The following is a 22,560-nucleotide window of genomic DNA, read 5'->3' on the forward strand; positions in this document are numbered from 1 at the left end:
TAGTAATACTACAGTACTAAGAAAAGGTGTACTAACTAGAACAAGAACCATCTCATATTACCTACATCAGCACTCAACCAACCCCAAGCAGCATAGGCTGGACAGAGAGATCACTTACTTTGGACAAAAAAAAATTAGCTAAACATAATTTTAAATCATAATTCCCAGCATTGGCCATACCACAGAAAAAAACTTCTCTGAGCACCCCTTCACAGTTAGTAAGTCCATGTCAGTACACATAGCCTGAGCCTCTAAACGCCTCCCAGTGTTACACAGGAACCTGTTGCTGCAAGACAGACTTGAGATCCAACCCACACTCTTGCCAGGACATTGACCTTAGGCTCTGAATAGCCTTCAGCACTCAGACCTAAGCAGCTAAGAGCTTAGATCCCAACCTGGTATGGCATGGGTCTCAGTGGTTCTGTATTTAGGGTGCCCCCTAGTGTTGCACTAGCTGCAGTAGTGGTGGGCTTAAAAACCACACAACAAACAGCATGCCCATAATTTCTGGACAGATTTATTGTTGAGAGTCTCAGATAATATTAGAATGAAAAGACTGGTATAAGTACCTAATTCTTCATCACACAGGCCTTAATGCAGGAAAACAAAGTTCAGGTGTAATCAGGAAAACATGACATCACTAAATGGACAAAGCAAAGTGACACGGAATAACTGTAAAGAGAATCCAAATTGTCGAAGCAATATTGAACCAAAAGAACAAAGCTGAAGCACCACAAGTTGTAATTTGGAGCTTTAGCAAGCTGAACAAGATACTGACTTAAAACAGAAACATAACCCAATGGAACATAATGCATAAGGCAGAAATAAATAAATTCATGTATCTACAGAAAACTGGAGTTTTTGACAAAGGTGCCAAGAAGATATGATGGAGACAGTTAATGACACTATTATGACCAAATATCTAGATGCAGAATGAAGTTCAACACGCATATGAGTCAGATTTTGTTGCTAGATCAAAATACCTGAGACTGAATAGTTCATAAAGAAAAAAAGGATCTTATTTAGCTCATAAGTTTGGAGGCTGAAAGCCCAAAACTAAACAGTCCCACGTATTAGCCTCTGATGAAATCCTCCTATAGGTTGGAGGGAATGTAGTGAAAGCTGAATAGGGAGATCTGAAGAAAGTCAAAGAGATTCAGGGCCAATCTTGCTCTTGTTAACGATTTGCTCTCACAGGAACTAATTTGGCTCCTGTGAGAAATATGCTAGTATTTTACCATCAAGGGAAGCATCCCAAGTGCCTTAATCACTTACTAGTCTCTTCCGTCTCTGCACCTGCCATTGGGACCCACTGGATGAGTTCAACTGTCTAGCAGTGAAATCAAAGGAAGCCCTTGGGCCTGTTCCTTAATATAATGCATGTAATAAAAAGGATACCTCACAGATTTCTGAGGTATCTTTCAGTCCACTGTCTTCATGGACAGCTCTTGACTTTTTACCCATGGTTATGTCATTAGCAAGTAGTTACTGGGCCACACTTGCACACCTTCTCCTAACACATTCCCTGGTCAAGCCATAATCCTCTTAAGTCTTCATGCTCTGCTCCCTTTAACTCTAAAACCATGCTGAATGCTATCTTAAGCACCCATAAAATCTTTGGTATAGTTTGTTTCGATGTTTCTTTTTCCAGATATACTAATCATCATTTTGAAATTCGGTCTTCTATAAAACTTTAAGATAGGGCCACAGCTCACGAAAGTTCTTTGCAATGGTTACAAAGGCGGTTTTTACCCCAATTCTAAGATTCTCATTTGTATATGACTCAATTGCATGGACTCTGTATCCTCTGAACCCTCATAAAAATTATGTATAATGCTATTTACAGAATTCTATATTTTTGTTAACCAGCTCCTTTGGACAACTTCAATCACTGCTTATATATCCAATTCCAAAGGAGCTTCCATGTTTTCAGACAGTTATAGCAATTACTTGACTCTTAGTGCCAATTTTCTGTATTAATTCTGTTTTGTATTTCTCTAACAAAATATCAATCCTGAAGCTTCAGAAGAAAATTTAATCATATAGGACTGAGAGGCTGAAAGTCTGAGGTTAGGAAACCCTGCTAAAGAGCCACTGGTAAGAGCTTCATTGTGATGGCATCACCAAGGCAGGTGCAGAGGTAGAAGAGACCACAAGGAGAAATAAGTGGTGACCAGGCTTGCTCTTTTTGTAACACTATACTCTCATGTAACTAGCTGATGTCCCCATGAAAAAGGTCATAATTCTCTCTCAGAGTGGTGCTTCCAATGATATAAGTGCTTTCAGCTAAGTCCCACTTAGAGATTCCACTACCTCCAAAGAGTGCCACAACTGCTGTCAAACAGGCACCCAGCACATCTAAACCACAGTGATCTTGACCTCACACCATGTACAAATATCAACTCCAAGTGCATTCAGCATGAAAATGTAAGAACTGCAGCTATAAAAACCCTTACAGAAAGCACAGTGAAAGAATGCCATGGAGTTATTCTGTGCAATGACTTTTAACATAACCTCAAAAGCATGAGCAACTAAGGTGAGAATAATCAAAATGGGATTCCCTCAAATTAAAGTTACACAACAAATCCATTCAGTGGCTTGCAAAATGGAAAACAAAAAAGTTTTGCAAGCTATATATGTAATAAGGTATTAATATGCAAAATATATGAACTCAATTAACTCAAAATATATGAGGAATTCAATTAACTTGCAAAAATACCAAGAGTCTGATTAAAAGTTGGCAAAGAATTTGACATCTGTAAATAATGTTCAACAAGTATGTAGATAAATGTTCAGTATCACTAATCTCCAGAGAGATGCAAATGAAAACCCTGAAAAAGATTTCATCTCAGTCCTCACATAATGATGAGTGCTAACAGATTGTTGGTGGGAACGTAAATTGGTATGACTATTACAGAAAACAGTATAGATGTTCCTTAACATCTGAAAAACAGAATTGCCATATGATTCACCTAGACACCCACTAAGTATATATAAGTAAATAAAACTTGTGGTGATATTGTGTTCCCCAATATATTGTGCACCCTAAAAAACTTATCTGGGGTCAGAGAACAGGATAGCCACTAGACAGACATAGAGGCCAGAAAATGGTGGCACTCACACCTTTAATCCTAGCCTTCTGGAGGCAGAGTTCCATCAGGTTCTCTGTGAGTTCAAGGCCACACTGGAAACAGCCGTGCATGGTGACTCACGCCTTTAATCCCATGAAGTGAGCCTTTAATCCCAGGAAGTGATGGCAGAAAGCAGAAAGGTACATAAGGCATGAAAACCAGGAACTAGCCTGGTTAAGCTTTCAGGCTTCTGAGCAGCAGTTCAGCTGAGATTCATTCCGAATGAGGACTGAGAGGCTTCCAGTCTGAGGAAACAGAATCAGCTGAGGAATTGGCGAGGTGAGGAAGCTGTGGCTTGTTCTGTTTCTCTGATCATTCAGCGTTCACCCCAATACCTGGCTCTGGGTTTGATTTTATTAATAAGAACTCTTTAAAATTCAAGCTGTAGAAACTAGTATGTCAACACTTATACTGTGTGTACTGTAATAGCATTCACATTAACAAAAAAAAAATGCAATCAACCCAAATCCATCAACTCTTGGGTTGATGGACGAATGGATAACACTAACCAAAAAATGAAATCAACCCAAGAGTCCATCAACAGATGAATGGATAATTTATCTGAACCTAAACCAAAGACTTAAAAAGCAATTCTATAAGAATTCCACAACAAAGTGAGCAGTCATTTTGAATTGAGCCCAAGACTTTTGATATTGAAAATAGCCAGAGTTCATTGTAAAGGGAAGGGCAATACACTCTCTAGGCCTAGAGTAGACAACAGCCAAGGGGGCCATCAAGGCAAACAATTCTCAGAACCCAAAAGAGAACAGTGATAATAAAATCAAGAAAATGGAAGTATAAACCACAGAAGGGAAAAAATATTTTTAAGGCATACAGCTTTTAAAGCGTTTGTGTGCATGTGTACAGCAATAATGTGGATGTGTACAGCAATAATGAAAGTATTCCAAACACTAATGTGTAAATTATTTAAATGGACATTTATCCAAAGAAAGGATGCAGATGGCTGAGAAAGACATGAAAGGATATTCAATCATAAGGAAACAAGGAAATACAAGTTGAACCTAAACCTATAGTTATGAGCTATAACTACAAATTGACTAGAAAGACTGACAAGTCAAGATGTAAGGTTAATACACAATAGACAATTGCTTTCTAATATAGCAACAATGAAATTTTAAAATACCATGTTATTTACATTATTAATAAAATAATAAAAACAACAATAATAATACACAAATGAGATGGCTCAGTAGCACTTATCAGGCTTGAGCCTGATGACCTGAGTTCAACCTCCAGGACATACACACTGTGTAACTCCCACAAGTTGCCCTCTGACCTCCACATGTAGGCTCTGTGGCATGTGCATATGCACATACACACACATGCACACAAATATTTTTTATATATGTGCATGTTATTATTTTTTTGCAAAGGTAGTAGTAGATGGGATATAAAATGAGAAAATTTTTCTACTTTCTATTCCTTTCCTTCATATTCTGTTATGTCATATTAAGAAGAAATTATTATAATATCATTACATGTACACTATCATAGATGTATTATTCTTTCTGTTTTATTTATTTTTATTTTGGAAATTATAATTTAATTACAACATTTCTCCTTTCTCTTTCCTCGTTCCAAACCCTCCCATATACCTCTCCCCACTCTCCTTCAAATTCATGGCCTCTTTTTTCACTAATTGTTATTAAATGTATATATGTTTTTAAATAATATTTTAAAAATCTATACAAATTTATACCACATAACCTAGCAGTTGAACTCCTTACAATTCACCCAATGAATTAAAAAATTTAAACATAAATGTTAGTGACAGTTTTGTTCTTAATTGTCAAAACATGAGAACAACAAAATGTCCTTCTATAGGTGAGTAGTTTATTTTAAATACTGTAACACCCCAATTCAGTAGAATATGACTCTTTAATAAAGAGAAATAAATGAGCCACCGATCGAGTAAAGACATTAAAGAACTTTAAACCCATACTGACAAGTGAAAAAAAATTACTCTGAAAAAGGCAAAAGTATACAGGAAATAAATGACAAATGCCTTGTGTCATATTTTATCTTGTAATCCAAAATAAAAAAAATGAAAGCAAAATGGGAAGTATTTGGGAAGAAAGAGTCATCCAGTAGGAAGAGGGAAGAGGACAAGAGAAGATAACATGTCAAAATGAAATGAAACTCATTTTGTATAATATAATATGTAGTAAAAAAAAAAAGTGCTGAAAACGCCTACATACAAGTAACATTACACTGCCTGAGTAGGTTATATTTATGTGTTTAGTCATTTAAGTGTGTGTGTGTGTGTGTGTGTGTGTGTGTGTGTGTGTGTGTGTGTGTAAAACAAAAATTAATGAAAAAATGTCATGCATTTGAAAGAGAAAAAGAAGAAATGTATGGGAGGTTTTGGAGGAGGAAAGGGAAAGGTAAAATGATGGAATTATATTATAATCTCAAAAAACAAAACATCAACAGTAAGTATAGGCTCAGATGGGTGAGATGAATGAATAGGTAAGTCACAGGGAACTTTTGAGGCTGTAAAGCTAGTCAATAAAGTAATATAGTGATAACTATATGGCATTATGCATGTTAAAACTCATATTTAACTGCATGAAATAAAGACTTATCCCACATGCCAACTATGGATTTTAGTTAGTAATAACATATCAGCTCATCAAACCTAAGAAATGTACTACACATCAATGTACTACAGTTACTATGACAGAAAACTAAGGAGGGTCTTTATATAGTCACCTTGTGAAATTCTGTTCACAATTTTTCTTGTAAAACTAAAATTAAAACAAAGCCTATTCATTTTTAAGAGAAGTTAAACTTTGCCTGAAAATTTTTATTTATATTAAAACATCAAAAACGAAAATTTAGTACTGGTTGTGGCAGTGCATGTCTTTAATCTCAGCACTTGGGAGGCAGAGGCAGGAGGATCTCTGTGAGTTTGAGGCCAACCTGGTGTACAGAGTGAGTTCCAGGACAGCCAGGACTATACTAGAAAGACCTTGTCTCAAAAAAAAAATTTAAAAATGCTAACATTCTTTGATTTTTTTCTACATACTTTTTGGTCTTCAAAATATAAAAAGATAAACTTTTAAGCCATAAGCTTATAATACATTTGAACAAAGTGAGAAAATAGAAATTAAATAATTAATATCAAATTCTTTGTAGACCAACCACACACAATTAACTGCAACAAGAGTAGAAAGATTTCCTTTACAGAATTAAAGGTATAATGGTGTATTATATACACAATACAAACAAACAAATTGATGCTCAGTTCTCCTACATTTACAGTAAGTAGGAGAGCTGAGATGATAGAAATTATTTAAAAGTTACAATAGTATTTAAACTTTATAACTAGGACAAGAAGAGGCAGACCACAGGAATGGAAAGTAGATAAATTCCCCCCAAAGAGCATACTCTGTGTAATAATTTAGATATCTTCCACAACAGTGAGAAAGAATGAATTATTCAATATTTGCTGCTGTGAAGCAACTTAGAAAATTACCTCACACCATAATACAGCAGCATAAATTTCAGAGGGATTAAGCAGAAGCAATGAAAACTAAACAAAATCTATTCAAGCACTTATTAAATTTTGAATGAAGGACTGCAATATAATTCATGAGAAGAAATTACAAATTGAGAGATGGATACAATTACATACAAATTAAGATTGCTGTATGTAAAAGTTCTTTTAAAATGCAGACAGAAAAGATATTTTCACAGTGGTAAGAATGGCCTTATGTGTACCAAATACAGAAAAATGAGTAAAAATCATTTAAATTCTCACAGAAACAAAGTACACAAAAAGGAAACAAAATAGAGAAATTTAAAAAATACATCCACTATAATAAAAAGAACAAACACTAAAGAGATGTTACTATTTTGCATGTCAGGTTGGCAAAAATATAAAAGGGTGGTTCTGGTGCAGCTGTATAAACAGACACAGCCTGTCTTATACAGCACAATGATCTCACATGAACATCAAGTGATTTTAAAAGTTAGCATCTTGAGGCCCACCGCCTCTTAACCCATCTCAATAATTCATTTAAAAGTAGTTATTATGTACATTTAGGCAATTTTTAGCCTAATTTTAAAATTATCAACAAAATAGGGGGAAATCCTGTTATTGCTTTCTAACATATACATCAAGTATAGAATCTAGTTAAGTGATAATGCAAAACTAAAGAAGAAGAAAAGAAAAAAAGGAGGTTCATTTTGGGGGAGATGAATTTGCATTTTTACATAAGCTCATTGTAGAATACTTCATCACAGTAGCATCTGAGTGGAGACCTTAAAGAGGTAAAGTTCAAAGAATAATGATATATGATATGCATAAAGAAATATACTGCAGAGCTACTCACAATTGAAAACAATTTCAGCAGTCAATATTGTGGCTGTCAGATAATGAAGGCATAAAAATTATGCAGCTGTTAAAAATGTTGGAAAGCTGCTTAATGAGGTGGAAATTCTCAGACTGTAGTATTAATGAAAAATAACTATCACACACACACACACACACACACACACACACACACACACACACACACACACACGCACACACAGACCCCTAATGATCCTGTAAACACAGAAACATACCTGGAAGGAAGCACTACCAGTTATTTCTGGAGTTGGATCTTAGACACAATTTCTATAATGAGTTTATGAAGTGGGTAGCTGTTCCAGCTTTGACTTTGAAACACTTCCCCTAGTGAGGCAGATGGTAACTGCCACACCTACTGATGACCTGTCCCTGGGGTGTGGCTGAGATGAGGGCCCTTAAGACCTGAGATTCATACATGCTGGCCCTCTTAGCTCCTCGTGATCCAGGATGCTGGATCGTAGATCAAGTCAGAGTTCTCCAGAGAACCAGGCTGGACTGCACCTCACCTGTCCCAGATTCTATAACTGACCCCTTTACTGATTGTAAGTTACCCTGAAATAAACCTCCTTTTAACTACCAGATAAACTATGTGAAGTTGCCTTGTTAAATCCCCACTTTAAGTTTATTTTGTTTTTATACCATGAAAAAATATAAATATAAAGTTAGACTTTACAGTCTTGAAGTATACTGAAAGTTGTCCAGGACTTTTAAAATTAAAATTCTGGGAAGTTGTGCATAGGGGAATGGGTTCAGGTTTAGCCATCGCACATCAAGAGTCATGCATCTTTTTACTTACCATATGACCTATGTGGACGACATCAAGGAAACTGTTTTCTGGATACAACAGGAAAGTTGCACATATGAAGTCATAGAAATTGTGATAGCAGGTACAAGACTTATATAAGCTCAAACCAGACAAATCCCAGCATGGAGGATAACAGGGAGGCACAAAATCGTACCACTAACTGAGGAGCTATTGACATTTGACAGGTACTAGGAGACAGGCATGCAGCTTTCTCTAATGACAGTACTCTGGTAAGGTGATGGCACTTCTGGCAGTCCTCACTTCCAAGTAGTTGGTCAACCCAAACTGGACTTAATTTTTAGTGGGAAAGGAGGAAAATTCAAAGGTGGATGGGTAGAGAGGTTAGATATAGGAAGAGTTAGGATGAATATGATTAAAATGTTTTTTAAATTCTCAATCCATGAAAGTATATTAAAAACAAACAAGACATGTTGGAAATGAAGGGACTGATAGGGAAGATATTCCAAAACCATATAGCATATGAGCTGAAGGACTTGAGTGTAGAAAGAAGTTCCTGTCCTGCCTGGTCCTACAGTTGTTCAGTCCCAGATAAATACACAGAGACTTAATATTAATTATAAACTGTTTGGTCTATTGCTCAGGCTTATAATTAACTAGGCTTTTATTCTTAAATTAACTCATAATTCTTGTGTATGTTTAGCCACATGGCTTGGTACCTTTTTTCAAAGTGATATTCTCATCTTACGTCCTCCATGCCTAGCTGGCAACTCTGTCTCTGCCTTTTCTCTTCACAGAATTCTTCTAGTCTGGTCACCCCGCCTATACTTCCTGCCCAGCTACTAGCCAATCAGTGTTTTATTAAACCAATATGAGTGACAAATCTTTGCAGTGTATCAGAGCATTATCCCACAGCATTTTCCCTTTTTTTTCAACAAACAAAAACCCTAAATCTAATCTCCTTTGTTTATCTTTTTCCCTGACCATTATCCATAACAATTTGTAACCAACATTCTAAACAAATACAAACATCCATAATCCATTTTTTGGGAATGTGGACACAGTTTTCTAGGCTACTTCCTGCTGATTGGGGACATGGGTAATCTTATGGGGACCCAAAGAAAATTTAGGATTATGGTCAAGTCCTGACTGGAGTAGTCTGTGAGGCTGGATCATCCCAGCCAGCAGCCTTGAAGCCTTTCTGGATGCAGAACTCAGAGGAAACTGCAACAGAGGTGCTCTGAAACATTGGATCATCTGGGCCATCTGTTCCCACTGGAGATTTTTCAGGAGGTCTTCCTTGATCAAACCATATTAACCTGGAAGCAATCCACTGTGGTAATGTATTGCCCCAAATATTGTGCATGCTAATAAACTTATCTGGGGTCAGAGACAGAGCAGCCACAATATTAAACATAAAGGATAAGCAGTGGTAGCACACGCCTTTAATCCAAGCACTCCAGAGGTAGAAATTCCTCTGGATCTCTGTGAGTTCAGGGCCACATTGGAAACAGCCAGGCATGGTGACTCATGCCTTTAATCCCAGAAAGTGAGCCTTTAATCCCAGGGAGTGGTGGTAGAAAGCAGAAAGGTATCTAAGGCGTGAGGACCAGAAACTAGAAGCATTTTGGCTGGTTAAGCATTCAGGCTTCTAGCAGTAGTTCAGCTGAGAGCCATTGGGATGAGGACACAGAGGCTTCCAGTCAGAGGAAACAAGACCAGCTGAGAATTTGGCCAGGTGAGGTTAGCTGTGGCTTGTTCTGTCTCTCTGATCATCCAGCATTTCACCCCAATAACTGCTTTCAAAATGTCCATAATGGAAATAGCAGCTGATATCTAGCTTTACTCCAGATCTTAGGAGAAAGTTTCTTCTTTAGCTCTCAGGACAGTCACAATTTCATTCATTTTAGGAATACAACAACAAAGAGACCTCCCCATGGCCTCCTCCAAAGCCTCAAAATACTCTTTCAAAATGTTCAATGTTGTGTCAGTTAGTGGCTAAACTTGTAATATGTGCATAAACTGGTTAGAACATGATATTCTATATAGCATGACAGTAACCTCAGAATTTTACAACTAAGAAAGTGTTTATAAATAATCCAACCCCCGCTAATCACATAGTTTTCAAAATTGAAGCTCACACAAGACAAATAAGTTGTCATCAGAAACTAAGTTATCCACCTCAGGAATAAACTATAAACTAGGCTATCAGAAATCCATGTTGGGAGAGTTTTGTTATTGTTGTTGCTGTTGTTTGGGTTTTTGTTTTTTGTTTTGTTTTGGTTTGGTTTGGTTTTGGTTTTTCGAGACAGGGTTTCTCTGTGTAGCTTTGCACCTTCCCTGGAACTCACTCTATAGCCCAGGCTGGCCTCGAACTCACAGAGATCCACCTGCCTCTGCATCCCAAGTGCTGGGATTAAAGGTGTGCACCACCACTGCCCAGCTGAGAGTTTTTTTAAATATATGACTCTTCACAAAAATCTTTTCTCTGTCATGTGCCTTTTTCTATAAATTGCTGACTATACAAAGTCAAGGATCTAAGGAGATCATGGGCACTATGAGAGTATAAGTTAAGCTAATACATATCATCTGATTTTAAAGTAAAGTTATGCTTCTGTGGACCAAGCCTAAAATGTATTATCACCTGCCAGATATCTGCAAAAATGGTTATGCATCATCCAGCTTAAATGTTAGTGAGCATGTGAGCTTCAGAGTACAAAGGACTGCTTGCACAAAATTGTGTATCATTTGTCAGTACTCAACTCTTCTGCAAAATATAATAATGGTGATCACATCTTCCCTCTTAGAGCAGGTCCACATAAAAAATGTAATTTATAACCATGTCATTCAATAGTTTGTAAAAAGTCCTTTTTCCCCATCAAAACAAAGGTGGCAACAATAGCCCTATTTTGTTCAACACTGTATTCTCCACTGAAGGAAAAGGATATACATTAAATGAATATCTGTCCAAATAGTGAGTGGCTGAGACCAAACTTCTCTTGCAACTTTACCCCCTTTCTCCTTTTCTGTCATTCATGTGGGTTTATCTCCTTCCCTTATAACTTAAAGATAAACATTAACCAAAATACCACAGTTGGATCTCTTTTCCTTTTTCAAAAATCAAGACACCAACTCTCATACTGCTGTCTCCACATGGCTTCTTTGCTGAGCTCTAAGCCTACATTTCAACTGTATTCAGCAGCTCTTGTTGGGATTCAGCAATAGCATTACTATCTGCATTAGTTCAGGCAAATCAAACCATTCATCCTGACTAGATCAGATTACTCACAAGTAGTGCCACCCCATCTTTTTCACATATAAATCCTTTTTCCAAGCTAATCTGCGATATTGCTTGTAGTCAAGTTTTCCACCTATTTGCCAAACATTCCGCACATGTATCTTATTTCATCATGTACAAGTGGCTATTCCCAAGCACTATTGTTTAAAGTCTATCTGATCTTCAATGCACAGTTCACTTCCAGGAGTTGTCTTTGCTCCCCTTGAAGCCCTTTGCATTGCTTGCATTTTTCTTCTCCTTTCTACTTGACTCTGTCCTCTCAGAGAGCAGAGACTAAGTCTAACCTATTCTGTCTCCCACATTTTCTTAGACTGTTGTAGACACTTAGTAACCTTATATCAAATGGATCCAGCTTAGACTATGTCAGTAACCCTACTTAAAACCCTTTTATCAGGCAAAATGCTTCCTGACCAAAGATTAAAATTCCTTCAAAAGGCTATATATCTCTCGTCTCAGCTCCCAATATATACTTTTCCTCTTTCTCTCCCCGCTCCCTCCTTACCCCCTTCTGTGTCCATCAGCAAAACTGCTCCACCAGAGCAATCCTGATCCTATGCATCTCTATGTAGCTTCAATACCTCCTCCTTATGGAAATGATAAGCTTGCTACATCCTCAAGCTTTGCTTAAACTCCAAGTTCTCTATTCTATATTCTCATAACTCACTCCCATATTTATGCTTCATGGCATTCATCACTAACTAAAATGGCATAGTTGTGTGATTACATGAGCACCAGCCTCTTCCCCATCAATGATAAACCTCAAACAAGCAGAGAACATGTCTCTTTGTTCACATTTATTAGCCTCTGCACAATGGCTAACTATAACCAAATGCATTGATAGTGAGAAATAAACAAGTTATAAACAACTGAATTGATGAAGATAGTTTAACAAAGACCACACTAGAACTTTACTACTTGAACTGTGATCAGTGAAACAACAGCATATTGAAATTCTCTGACCCCACCCTAAAACCTCAGGTCAAAATTAGCATTTTAAAACCATCCCAGTGGGCATTATTGTGCATTAGTATATGTTAAGGTCTGAGAAGCACTAGCCCTGGATGACTTCTGAAGACCTTCACACCTCTGAGATTTTACAAACTTCAGACTAAGACTTTGAAATGTGAAATACTCTGGGGGCTATCATGCACCAAATCATTTTGTGAATGGAAAAACTGAGATGCTTGGAGGGGAAGTAGTGTGTCTAAGGGCCGGCAAATCACCAGAGCTAGGAGTAGAACTCAGGTTTACTACCTGCACTCTGCTCTAGCAGGGTTAACTCACTTCCTTTCTGATTATACTGAATCCCCTCAGTGGCAGCTGTCATTCTAACAGTTTTTCTTCTAGCTCCCATATCATGTATGAATCTTAAAGTCATCACCATTTCAAATATCTCTTTACTAATATTTTTCCTTAATCTTTGACTCCAGAATCCCCCATGCCTTATACCTATTGTCTAGTATTATGTTGATCTGTAGTTTTGGAATGACTAGTGCCAAAGGGTCCTTGGTCTTTAGAAATACAAAAGAGAACTTTGTTTGCAGCAGTCCAGATGACAGCAGATAGCTAGCTCTTCCAAGGACCAGAACTTATACTATCATAGCTGCTTGAGAAAGCTGTGGGATGTGAGTTTGAAGCTGATAAACATGAATAAAAAGTCTAGTCTCCAGAAGTCAGCCCTGATCCTTTCATTTGTAAGTCTTGTCAGACTCAAGACTTAAGGAGAAGGTATGATCACCATCTTCAACTAGCTGAAGAACAATTATTAAGAAATAGCAAATTTCTTCCATACACTTCTAAGGAACCAATGAAAAGACGTCATATGTAATTTTTACAAAATTTCTGACATGGTTGCTCAAAAATACAAAGAACCACCTAATGGACTCCCTTTCACTGCAGGGAATTTACATAGACAACAGTCAACAAATGGGGTGCTGAGGAAAAATTCAAGAACTCAGTGCAAATCAGAGCTTAATGGCTTTTAGGAAGCCTTCTAATTGGAAATTTCTACAATTCACAAATATTTGGCCAAGCTCTCAGATAGCAGGTTCCAATTCTAAACGATATAGTATGAAGCTAGATGCAGAATGACTGTGGCTGTGACCATGGAAAAGTAAAGTTTTCTAGGCATCCTTTCTAAAACAGAAAATAGGTGGGAGGAAGCCTGGGTTCTACACCACTCCTAGTTCCTATCGCTCTATACCAGGTCTCTAGTTGCTCCCCAAAGCCAAGAGCTGTCATTTCTGCTGCTCCTGCACTTGGCCAACAGAGAAGCATTAGTGATCCAAGGGCCTGTGCTTTCATTTCCCACTGGAAGTGGTTGTGCTCTGTCATTGAACAACCTACTTAAACTTGCTGTACCACAGTTTCCTCATCAGTAAACCAAAGATAACAGCAATCAGCCGCTTCACAAGTTTGACAAAAAAATTCAATGAGGTAATACATATTAAACCCTCAGCCCAGCTCAGAAACATTAAACACTTAAAATGTTAGTAATTGGTACAATTTGTTCTGCAAATATTACCAGGGGCATGACAATGTCACTAACTCCAGAGAGAAGCCTCTATCAAGCAACCAGACCCTGTCCTTTACAAGTTCAGGAGGGATACAATAGTTTCAGCCAGTCCTCTCATAGCTTCAGACAAACCAAACCTGAGGAACTAACCCTCAATAATCCATACCGTTCACAATGGAAATTCTAGCTCCTCACACTCTCCTTTCCTGCCCAGCAGCCCCTCCCCCAGACACAGTGCGGGGCAGCCTATTGGGAAGAAAGCTCTTCAAACAATCAGGTGTTTCTGTCCTCCTCCCAAGGACATATCTGAACCTAAGAGGATGCCCACCAGTGCGGGGTATGTGAAATCTGAATGCATGGTTTAGGCTGGCAGCACAGCTACCTGGGATTAGGGGTAGGCTGGCAGTGGGGTTTCCCTCACTGAAGCAAGAAAAACCTCCCAAGTTTGTAGAAGAACTCGGGTCCAACCCCACAGTGAACCTCTAAAAGGAAGGGGAAAGGGCTCCACCTGCTTGAAAGGAAGCAGTTATTTACAACTTTCTACTCACTTGCATCTAGGCATTGAAATAGGGAGAGAGAAAGGGGCTGTTTAGTCTCCTCCTTCCTTTTGATTTCCAGCAGCCAAACACAGCTGCAGAGAAAGAGTTAAAGGAGGGAGCTCCAGCCATTACCCCATCCTTGGTGCCTAGGGCTGTCTAGGGGGTCATGACAGTGCTGTCTGCTCTGGCTAGGGGCCACTCTGTGGCTTTCTGCAGCAGCTGTCCGGCCCCCCAAGCAATTTGCAAGGTCAATGCTGACCTGCTTCCAAAGAGGAACACAACAATTCACTGACAATGAAGCAAATCGCGCATATTATGACCACATCGCAACCCGCCCCCCAACCCCCCACCCCTGCCGCCTTCCTCAAACCAGGTTTTACCCCAGCGCCTCCCAGCCCAAATGCCACCTCTGAGCTTCCTCCAGCCCCACTGGGGAACCCAGGATAGCATCACAGCTGCAGAGCATGTCTCGCCTCCCGACCAACCCAAGGAGACTCTCCTAACGGGAGAGAGATGCTATCTGGAAAGGAGACCTGAGCTTGGGGGAGGGGGAAGAAGGGAACATCTCTGTCTCTTACCGAGTGCCACAGTCACTTCCCCGAAGCAGAGAAGAAAAAAGGATAAATGAACTGAAACAAGTTGGAGGCTAAGCCTTGATAAAACGAGGCTTCTTCTCTTTCTCTAGGTCTCTGTCTTAGTCCCTATCTCAGTCTGTCTCTCTGCTTTGCTAGCTAGCTAGCTAGCACGCGCTCACGCTATTCCCCTCTTCCTTCCCTCCTTCTCTCTCTGTCTCTGTCTCTCTGTCTCTCTCTCCCTCCCTCTGTCTAATCTCTCTCTTTCACTTTCCCCTCCCCTCCCTCCCTTTCCCTCTCTCCCCCTCCCTTCGTCTCTCCCTCTCCCTTTCCCTCTCTCCTTTCTCCCTCCCTCTTTCCTTCCCTCCCTTTCTGCCTCCCTCCCAACCTTCCTCCCCTTCTCCCCACCCCCTTCACTGGCTTTACCACTGCCTAGTGCTGAGCACAGAGCTAAGCTAGGGTTCTAAATACAGAGCTGCAAAGGCTTTAGATCTGTGGTTGTTTTACGAAAGACTAAAGTAGTATTTCATTCTTTGAGGTTTCCAGCAGAGAAATCAAGGGAAGCTCAAAGAGAAGGGGAGGAGCAGGGCAAGCAAAGGCTGAGAGCAAATAGAAGATAAAGGAAGTATGAATTACCAAACCGCTGTGAGATGCTTACTTCCCTTTTCAGGACCGAAGAATGAGCTTCCTTCTTTTCTCTCTTCTTTTCATTCCATCCCTATGGGCGTGCCTTCTAACCCTGGCTCCGAATAAAGGTTTGACAATCTTGTCTGTTCAGATTCCATCTCCGAGGATAATAATGAGCTCAAAACAAATATACATTTTAAAAAAAAAGTTGCTATTCACACTCCACTAAGAAAAAGAGTCCAGCCATGCTGATCCCCTAATGACCTAACTTCCATGCCACCCCAATGAAGAAGATGTGTGGACCCAATTCAAAACTGTCAGCTCAAGCTTTCCTTTAGGGAAAACAGGGCAACAGCAGGTCCATAGTGATGGAAAAAATATGCAAGCCCAAGAGAAGAAAATTGACTGATCCAAAATATAAAATAAAAGGAGGAAGAGCAGTCTGAGGAATGTAAAGGAGCTGTAACAGAGTTGAAGGAGATTGGAAGATTAAACAAAGGAACTTAGATTTGAGGAAAAATTACTGTTGTCTTGGACAAGTCGTTTCTTCAATCTAGCCTTCAGAACCATCAATGACTAATTGGAAGGTGATGAAGTATATTGTCTTAAAAGACCATTCTAGATCTAGCAATCTAAGACCTAAAGACAGGAAACTCACATATGCAAGAAAATTACCAGATGTGGTGGTATTGTGTTCCCCAAAATATTGTACAACCTAATAAACTTATCTGGGGTCAGAGAACAGAACAGCCACTAGATATAGAGGCTAGAAAATGGTGGCACTCACACCTTTAATACTAGCATTCCAGAGGCAGAAATCCGTCTGGATCTCTGTGAGTTCAAGGCCACACTGGAAACAGCCAGGCATGGTGACACACACCTTTAATCCCAGAAAGTGAGCCTTTAATCCCAGGGAGTGGTGGTAGAAAGCAGAAAGGTATCTAAGGCGTGAGGACCAGAAACTAGAAGCATTTGGCTGGTTAAGCTTTCAGGCTTTGAGCAGCACAGTTCAGCTGAGATTCATTCTGGATGAGGACTGAGAGGCTTCTAGTCTGAGGAAACAGGATCAGCTGAGGAACTGGCGAGGTGAGGTGGCTGTGGCTTGTTCTGCTTCTCTGATCTTCCAGCGTTCATCCCAATACCCGGCTCCAGGTTTGTTTTTATTAATAAGACTCTTTAGGATTCATGGTACAACCAGATTTCAAAGGCTCTCCAAAAATAAGTCTTCAATGACCATTCCACTGTTTTGTGTGTTTCAGAAGCAACATGAATATGGACATGAGTGTAAATAATTACTGCTATCAAAAAATTCACTCTCTACTTACTCAGGATGATTAGCCTAAAACCATTTTTTTTTAATTTTATGTGTATGGTTGTTTTGCCTGCATGTATGGCTGTGTTCCACCTGTGTGCCTGGTGCCTAGAGAGGCCAGAAAAGGGTGGCAGATCCCCTGCAACTGGAGTTACAGAAGTTTGTGATCTGCCATGTATGTCCTGGGAATCAAACCTCAGTTTTCTGCAAGAGCAACAAGTGCTTAACCACTGAACCATCTCTCCAACTCCCTTAAACCTTTTGAAAACCAAACCTTCATATGGTAATTTTTGGCCTACTCAGTCAGAGAAACTTAAAGGACATTTGACTGGAAATCAATTATTCCTCAATAAGAAACAGTAACTGAAACCTGAGTAGGTATTTAAAGTTTTCATAGTGTTCCATTTCTATTTAAACTACAGTACTATTATCTTTTCATTAATTCCCAATACTCTCTACTGCTACCCACCAAAGTGCATATGCACAACTATACATTTCTGTCAAAGTATATATCATCAGATTGATTGTGTAGGGAGGGGGAGACACATAAGCTTGGAGTTATGGAGCTGAAAGAACACATAAAGATAAGCAACATTGTACAAAAGCAAACATGACTGAAAGAAAAATAAATCACACACGATATCATGGTACATTAATGGTAGACTCAGGACCAACATCTAGACTGCTAACTCCAGATTTAGCATATTTATCCACCAAAAGAACAAATAAGCTGTGCATAAAAGCAAGTGTGTTTGTGAACAGATACCTATGCAAGCGCCTTCCTATTTTCTTATATATAGATTTGTTTATACAAATGTCCACTTAATGTAGTGATTTAGTAACCCAATAAAAATGCATGTAACTATCATGAGGATGGGGTGTTAATTTTTTAGAACTTCCATAATAAATAGCCATCCTTTCAATAGTATAAATCAACAGCAATTTATTCTGCCATTATTCTAAAGGACAGAAGCCCAATTGAGCTGTTAGCAGAACCAAACTCCCTCCACAGGGTCTAGGAGGAAACTCAAACTTGTCTCTTCTTTCTATTGGATCCTGGCATTCTTTGTCACACAGAAAAAAATCACTCCAATCATTGCCTGTGCCTTCAATTCTCCTCTTACATCCCTGTGTGTGCAAATTTACAGTCACACTAAACCCAAGATGATTTCATCATCACTAACAACTTCCACAAGGACTTACCATCTAGGCATAGTTATAACCTGAGGTTATGAACAGATATGAATTTTAGTAGGACACTACTCAATCCACTTCAGTTAACTTTTCATTTTTGTCCAAAATACTGAATAAAAAATAAACCAACAGTATAATATTTTTCTGTTTGTTTATGGGTTTTTTTTGAGACTGGGTTTCTCTGTGTGACTGCTCTAGCTGTCCTGGAACTTGCTCTGAAGACCAGGCTGGCCTTGAACTCACAGAGATCCACCTGCCTCTGCCTCCAGAGTGCTGGGATTAAAGGCATGCACTGCCTTCCCAACTTTGTATATATCTTAATACAAATTATTTAGCTGAAGATGCTCTCAAAACAAATACTGTCCCTTAAGTCATATAATTCTACTATCATATATTCATTACACAAAACAATAGACTTCTGTGACATTTTCATATATGTACACCATGTATATTAATGTATTGACCCACAGAATACTCTCTGTTGTCTAATCACTGATTCTATTCTTTGACACAGATAATCCTTCTGTTTTTATGTCCTATCTGTTTTTTAAAATCTGGATAGTAATATATGATAAAACATATGCTGTTTGTCTTTTTTAGTATGGCAAACACTTAAAATGATGATCTTACTTAAAAAAAAAAGATATGTAAACTAATGGAGAATATGAGACCCAGAAATCACACTATTTTATCTCTGTAAAAAATCAGTAACATTTCATAATTACATTCATTCCATTGAGAATCAAGAAAATTTTTACTAGGGCCACCTTGGATAATATTTAAGAAGGTTCTTGCAAATAAACCATGATATAGGTCACAAAAGTACATAAGTGTCAAGCAAGCATCAAGAAATAAGAAGGGAATTGACACATGGAAGTTTTGCCTGATGGCAGCCCCCAGGCCAAAGCAGTAAATAAAATTCCAGAGAAACTAGAATCACTATTGCATCTGTTAAATGTTTAGCAAATGAATCTTGAGGAAAAAATATAAATAAAAATAAATAAAAGCCTAATTCATAGCATTTGCCATATTCCATAGTGTAATTGTATCTGCAATGCACAACTCTGTGGATGGGGAGTTAAGAATACAAGTACACAATCCAGTGCTAGCTAAGTCCCCCACACAATTTTTCACAGTCCATGTGGCTTGAAAAGTCAGGAGACAGAATTCAGGATGAACACCACAGTTTGTAACTTATGTGAGAAAACCAAAAATAAAAAAAAATATGAAGTAGATATAAACTGTCCAAGTCTGGTAAAACTCATGAAATATGCATATGGGACAGACTCCAAAGGATGTAAATAAAGCTGAAAGGATTAAGCAGAGTTTTAACACTGTCTACCACAAGGGACAATTGAAAGTTTCACTTCAGCCGTTTCACTGTTTACTGAAACAAACATAAAAAAGATATAGAAATAACAGAATAAAAGGGTAGATTATTGAGTCTACTCTGAAAAGAAAAAAGGGAAGATATATAAATGATAAGATAAAAGGTAGATTTCTAAATCTACTCAGAAAAGAAAAAAGAGAGAATATGGATATGATAAAATAAAAAGGTAGATTATTGAATCTACTTTTAAAAAGGAATTACTTGTTTTAAATAGAATAAGTAATGAAATTTTTTGTCTGAATTTGTCAAATGTTAATGGACTAGACATTGTTAATGTAATTCTTGACTGTATATATTATATGTACTTATTGTATATATTTTTTCTTATATTAGTTATAACTTTTTTTAAACAAGAAGCCTGAATCTAATCTCCTTTGTTTAGCTTTTTTCCCCTGACCATTAACAATTAACAACTTGTAACCAACCATTGTAAACAATGACAACATCCATAACTCAAACGACCAAAAACCACCCACCCCACCTCTTGGGAATGTGGGTGTCATGTTTGTAAAATTACTTCCTGCTGTCTGGGGGTGAAGGCATCTTTAGGGAATCCTGAAAAGAAAAATTTGTAGTTACATGTCAAGTCCTGGGAGAGTTAGCTGTATCATTTTTCCAGTCTCTGCATAATGGGAAAATGCAGGACTTCTCTCAAGTCCTTGCTTGAGTAGTCTATGAATCTGGATCATCTTAGCTAGCCATCTTGAAATTGCCCTGAGTACTTTGTAGTCCAAAGCTGATCTTTGAGTGATGTTAATTGGTTTAATGGCTTTATTATAGTTCATGTGGAATCATCATTGTGGGATCCTGTCATTCTTTTGGAGATTTCAAAGTTGCTGTTAGGTATGGTCATGGTTCACTGCAGAAATTTATTTTTCTGTGCCTCCTCTGTGGTTTGGAGCAATCTTACTTGTATCTTTGGCAAAATCCTGTCTCACAGCCAGTCCCAAGTTTTCAATACAACAGGTTCCATTATTCTTCACCAAGATATTTTTTTATTTCAAATTTCTTTGAGCAATAGCTGGCTTTCCTTGGGTACCAACAATCTCTGTGTGAAGATGGGCAAGACCACTTGTGGTGGACAGAGTTAGTTTGATCATCCCTTCCACTGTAACAGTGTATCTATACAATTAATCAAAAAGGGATCCATGCTCATGGAAATCTGACACCAGCCACAGCCGAGTCCATGTGCCATTGTCTTTGTTGTCTGCTGCTATAAATCCTAGGATATTTTCATGGCATAAGATCACGATCTGATAAACCTCTGCCTCTTGAAACCATGAACATTTTTCCCTAGAAGAGAATATCTTCATAGCAACTTCTTCTTGCCACCAGTTGTCTCACCAAACTTCTCCAAAACTGACCTTTCTTGTAACATAATGGTCCTGGCAACTGTTTTCTGAACAAGCAGTGGTAAACCTTTCTTCCCTGGTAGCAGCACTGCTACTTCTACCAACAGGATGAGAAGCAGCTGGCAACATGGAGCAGTAGTCACCTCCATGATCCTACTGCCACCTTATGTGTCTCAGCCCACCCTGGCCATAGCTTTTCCTCAGCAACTCTCCCAGGCTGGCCTCAAACTCGGGATCTTCCTGCTTCAACCTTCTTCAGCAAATCTTACCTGAGTGTGCCACTACAGCTGACTGTGTGCAGCTAGGGCCTGAGCTGGGAACTGCAAGGCTACAGGTAAGTGGCTTTTTCATGAATTCCTGCCCCACATTGGGCATCAAATGTAACACAATCTTAACTGGTCTTACTAATAAAAACCCGGTGCCAGCTATTGGGGTAAATTCTGAAAGATCAGAGAGACAGAATAAGCCACAGCTAACCTCACCTCGCCAACTTCTCAGCCGATCCTGTTTCCTCAAACTGGAAATCCCTGAGTCCTCATCTGAATGGATCTCAGCTGAACTGCTGCTAAAAGCCTAAAAACTTAAAAGTCTCTAGTTCCTGGTCCTCATGCCTTATATACCTTTCTGCTTCCTGCCATCACTTCCTGGGATTAAAGGCATGTATTTTTCCCAAGCAAGACATGAGATCTCAAGTGCTGCGATTAAAGGTGTGTGTCACCATGCCTGGCTGTTTCCAGTGTGGCCTTGAACTCACAGAATTCCGGATGGATCTCTGCCTCTGGAATGCTAGGATTAAAGGTGTGTGCTACCACTGCCTAAACTCTATGTTTAATATAGTGGCTGTTCTGTTCTCTGACCCCCAGATAAGTTTATTGGGGTGCACAATATATCAACCACAGAATTCTACAAAATATGTCTTTCAAAATGTTGAAGGTATATTCCAAATTTATAATAAAACAAAGAAATATGAAAATATTATCCATATTCAAGAGAAAACCCACTTTGTAGAGCCCAGATTCAATTAAAACAAATGCTGAAATTAGTGGGAAGGGTTTTAAATAATCTCTCATTACTACATTAATAGAAATAAAAATAAACTTGTAGTAAATGAACAAGCTGGAAATTGCAGCAAGGTGAAGAATTTTTAAAAAATGCAAATTCTATAACTAAAAATACAAATCTCTCAAATAAGTTTACTGAACAGATTTAAAATGGTAGACGAAAGGGATAACTAGAATATCAATACATATTCCCCAATCTGAAGTATAAAAAGAATATAGACTTTAAAAAATAAAAATATGAACGGGGAGGGGGAATGAAATATAAGTATTATGTGAGACAATAACAAACTTATCACATATATGTAATTAAAGTGCCAGAAGACCCACAAGAAATAAAAGCATTTGAAAAACAATGCTGAAGATATTTCTAAATATTATGAAAACTCATGAAATTGAATACATTAAATATGATCAGGCTATTGTATATT

The 22,560-nt window shown here is 38.4% G+C and overlaps 1 protein-coding gene across 2 annotated transcripts in view; it reads right to left on the reverse strand.

Moving 5' to 3' along the window:
- The window catches only part of Gabra3 (gamma-aminobutyric acid type A receptor subunit alpha3), a 318,197-nt gene extending 302,727 nt beyond the window's left edge, over positions 1-15,470 (reverse strand). Inside the window, exon 1 of one of the 2 annotated variants that reach the window (XM_052741044.1) lies at positions 15,203-15,470. The gene's annotated coding sequence lies outside the window, so the exon portion shown is untranslated. The remainder of the gene's footprint in view (positions 1-15,202) is intronic. The other variant, XM_052741055.1, reaches the window with a different exon arrangement.
- Between the last annotated feature and the right edge of the window lie 7,090 nt (positions 15,471-22,560).

Source organism: Peromyscus californicus, unplaced genomic scaffold (assembly GCF_007827085.1).
Source record: "Peromyscus californicus insignis strain IS unplaced genomic scaffold, ASM782708v3 Scaffold_10__1_contigs__length_136768540, whole genome shotgun sequence".
Lineage (NCBI taxonomy): Eukaryota > Metazoa > Chordata > Mammalia > Rodentia > Cricetidae > Peromyscus > Peromyscus californicus.